Source organism: Silene latifolia, chromosome 6 (assembly GCF_048544455.1).
Source record: "Silene latifolia isolate original U9 population chromosome 6, ASM4854445v1, whole genome shotgun sequence".
Lineage (NCBI taxonomy): Eukaryota > Viridiplantae > Streptophyta > Magnoliopsida > Caryophyllales > Caryophyllaceae > Silene > Silene latifolia.
The window spans coordinates 66105405-66109917 of NC_133531.1; the positions used below are offsets into that span (position 1 = coordinate 66105405).

General features: G+C 38.7%; 1 long non-coding RNA gene across 1 annotated transcript; it reads right to left on the reverse strand.

Moving 5' to 3' along the window:
* Window positions 1-1970: 1970 nt before the first annotated feature.
* Window positions 1971-3415, reverse strand: LOC141658770 (uncharacterized). Its single transcript, XR_012549410.1, has 4 exons — window positions 3194-3415; window positions 2578-2747; window positions 2335-2420; window positions 1971-2182 (listed from the first exon to the last, which is right to left on the reverse strand). It is a non-coding gene; the product is annotated as an uncharacterized LOC141658770 (long non-coding RNA).
* Window positions 3416-4513: the final 1098 nt, after the last annotated feature.

The window sequence follows — 4513 nt, forward strand, 5'->3', positions numbered from 1 at the left end:
TCCTTCAAAGAAAAAGCGGGTTCTATTAAGCATAATGGTGTGACGGAGGAGAAAATGCTCTTGATGCTCTTCCCCATTACATTGAAGGACAACGCTAAGAAATGGTTGAATTCCCATGAGCCGGGCATGTTCACTACTTGGGAAGCTCTATCCAAGGCCTTCATCAACAATTTCTACCCACCTTCTAAGACCGCGAGAATTCGTCATTAGTTTCAAACTTTTAAACAAAGACCAATGGAGACTCTAACTGAAGCTTGGTAGCGTTTTAGAGACCTTCAAGCATCTTGTCCACACCATGGCATCCCGAAATGGATGAACACCGAAACCTTTTTCCAAACTCTTGAGCAAAGGTTCCGGGACATGATCGTGTCGGCATCGGGTGGAAATTTTGATGGAATGAATAACGCTCAAATCACGGAAATGATTCAAAACATTTCCGAGATGGAGAGTAGTTATGCTAGAGATATTGACTATAAAAGTGAAGGACCTTCCAAGATAGAGTTGGAGTACAAGGTGAAATGGGATACCTTGACAAAGGAATTTGAAGAGTTCAAATTGGCAAAGAAGCATGGAGACTCGAAGCATGCCAATGAAGGTGGACCTAGCCATTCCAAAGTTTAATACGTACAAGAACCTAGGTCTCCACCTATGCACTATCCTCCTCAAATGTTTTGCGATTATTGTGGCGGTGTGGGGCACACCATTGAGTATTGTTCATCTATTCCTCAAGAAGATCAACAAGAGTGCTTTGCTCTTCAAGGGCAAGGTGCACCTAGGATCTCCTACCAACGTCATCAGACCTTCTACCGCGCCTTTCCTAATCAAGACGCGAAGCTTTCATATGCGGGGCAACCATTGGACCCCAAATATCAACAACCTCAATATATGCCTCTACCCAAACCCGACAGTTCTAGGCAATATAATCAAAACCAAGGCTAAGGCTCCAACTACCGAGGCCAAAGACAACATGACAATCCAAACTACATCCCACCCCATCAAAGAGATAACTACCGCAACCAAAACCAAAATCCTCCATACCAACAACAAGGCTACCACTCAAACCAACAATCTCAACAACCATTCAACCAACTATAAGGATACCAACAAGGGTATCAACAACAACAAAACTCTTACCAACCTTCACAAAATCAACAATACATAGAACCACCTAATCCCAACGCTGCCCTTGAGAAATTGCTAAGGGACATGGATGCCAAAGTGGACAATCAATTCAAAGCTTTGAAGACCGAATTATCAAATGTCTAAGCACATTAAAGGACATTTGATTCATATATATCCAACCAAAACCCTTCCTCTTCTCAAAGGTCCCCTCACTCATTGCCTCCTCAAGGCTCCACTACTACAAAAATGATCAAAGAGAACGATTGGTAACCGTTCTCTTTCGTAGTTTGGACCGTCCTGTGGCCAAGTGTTCTCTTTGATCTAAGAGAATGGTTGAAATCAAGTCAACCCGGTCTCTTTGTAACAACAATCAGAACGGTTGCCTTTTACAACCGTTCTCTTTGATATATCAAAGAGAACGGTTGCATATAGGAACCGGTCTCTTTGATAAGGCAGTTCTCTTTGTTAGAGTTTTAGATTTTTTGGCGCCTTAGTTCTACTTTTTCAAAGAGAACAGTTGTGATAGTACTAACCGCTCTCTTTGATCCTGTTATTTTTTTAAAAAAATATTTCTATTTTTATCGTAACCCTACACGATTGAATCGTATAGCTCATAAGAATTAGACCTGTTCCAATTCAGAAACTCCAACAATTTTACACAAGAAAAACCTTCCGATTTAATTTGAACCATTAGGACAAATTTTATTGAAACAAAATAAAAAATCGTATCATATCCATAACAAATATCAATGTTACCAACATTATCTCCTGTAGACACATCAAAAGGTTCCAAAGATCCTTCCACATTTCCATGACCAATCTGTACCAACCAATGTCAATATTAAAATTAAACTTATCTATCCGGGGGGGGTTGAGAGGTAGTATTAGACATCAAATATGAAAGATATCCATCAAAAGTTGGTGTAACTTGTAAGTATCCCCTCCTTCACCATGTAACAAAAGACGACTGGCAGTCCCGAGTTCCCGACAGCATAAATCCTCCGTGCTAAGCAATCGATTCGTATGTCCAGCCCATCATTACACCGCCTTTGCATGTCCCCTGTTTGATAAAGCATAAGAAACAAAAGAGAGCTAACAAACTTCTAAAAATTAAACCAGACAAGCCTATGGTTAAGAATAGACTCAAGAAGATAGCTATTAATACTACGGATGACGATAAAATGCATGAAGAACAAAAAAATTCAGCAACACCTTAAGAATTTCATGGGCTTCACTTTCACTCTTTCCACTATCAACAAGCTTCCAGAATCACGTATCATGTAAATTATTGAGGTGACCTGGGGGAAAAAAAATAGCACTTCTAAGAACTTAAGAAGTGTGACATCTATGAGTTCCCTCCTAGATGAATGAGAGAAAATCCAAGTACACCAGTACGACTCGGGGACCGGGAAAGACCGAGCTAAAATTTGGGAAGTCATAAAGGAAGCAACTTACAATCATTCTGTCTCCAGTGAAGATAGGTTTGCAGAACATCCATTGTTGGACAACGAATTATTTGTGCTTGAAATGAAGGTGAATAAAGTAGCTCCTGATGTGGAAAGAATTCCTTCCATTTTAAGGTATAAAAGGAAGTGAAGAATGATACAAGCAACGAGAGTATCTTACTGCAAAACATATTTTCATGTATATAAGGACTCCTCGAGAGAACATAAAGTTCAATCACAAAAACCATAGGCAATAACAACTGCATATACAGCAGTAAGCAATACTACAAAGCAAGATATGTAAATGGTAAGCAAGAACCACCACATGGATACACAATAGGCTCCTCATGTGATGCCTGATATATAAATGGTAAGCAAGAACCATGACAGAATACGTACACAAGAGCCATGTCCAACAAATCTATTAACTCGGCCCACAAGGGCAAACAGTTAAGTGAGTCATACCACTTATGTCATATTATCATTAAATAACAACACTTATGTCATATTATCATTAAATAACAAAAAAAAAACATAAAACATTGTAACGAAACTAATTAAGCACAAATCAAACTACCATGAAACCCTAAGTTATTAAATTGAAATTAAGTGAAAAAGATGAGTACCTATTAAGAGTATTAAGGTGTAATCAGATAATGGAGGCGCACCGAATACACGATATGAGACGACAATGGTGATTGGCGTGAGGTTTGGCGAATGGCAAGGTCCCGCGGTGGACGAATTAGGGAAAAACCAAGGGGAACAGTTCGCAAGGCTTGATGTGTTTGTATGGGGTAGTGGGACCTTTAGATTGTTAATATGGGGAAAAAATAAGAAACCCGGGATAAGTTCAACACATTTGTTATCCTTTTCTAAGAAACCTGTTTTAGCAAATAAACGGTTTCTTTGGTTAAGAAACCGGTTCTAAAATCTAACAAGTTTCATGACGTCAACAATAAAAATTCCCAATACAATATAACCAGATAAGCTTAATGAGAAGACATATACAGGATGTTCAATTGTTAGTTCAATTAAATCCCAAATTTAAGAACATCTCCATACTTAGAACTTTTTAAAGACATTTCTTAGTTAAGCTATGAAGAACAAAATCTGGAAAAAACCAACAGGATAACAACACAAACATCACACAACAAATCTGTGAAAAACCCTAATTTCATCAACCCTACTTACCAAATCTAATCATTCTTAAGCCTAATACTTAAAACGCAACAGAAATCATGCTATATTTAACTTCAAATAACAATACCAACCATCACACAACAATCTAATTTGTCTAATTCTAATAAAAAACGTATTACCCAGAAACCCTAATTAATTAAATTGAAATTATTCAAGTTGAATATTATACCATGTAAAAGAGACAGAAGAATGTCAAAGGAGGATATGAGTCGCCGAAAAATAGTCGTCGTGTGTTGTGGTTGTCGTATCCATTGTCGTCGTGGCTATCTTGCGTCATGGCTGCGTTGGTACCAAAATGATAGTGGTAGAAGGACGGTGGATAAGGGTGGTGAAATAGTGGTAGGCGTGTGACGGTGGACGAGGGTGGTGGCGGTGGAAAGGGAGTGAGAGGAAATGGAGGAATGGATGACTATATGACTATATGAGTTGGGATGAAGGGTAAAGGGCGGTCTTTAGGGATTTAATAGAGAACAGTCAAGGATAGGGACCGTTCTCTTTGTTTTATCAAAGAGAACGATTCTGGATATATAACCGGTCTCTTTTATGTTTTAAGACGGTTGGTCAAACTTAACCGTTCTCTTTGTTAATGTATGAGAACGGTTTGAACAAATAACCGTTCTCTATTGGAATCCTATATGCCCGCCAAGCTAAAAATAACAAAGAGACCGGTTCCGCTATTAACCGTTCTTAAAAGGGTGTTCTCTTTGCCTTAAATTGTAGTAGTGCTTCTATCCTAGGGATGGACC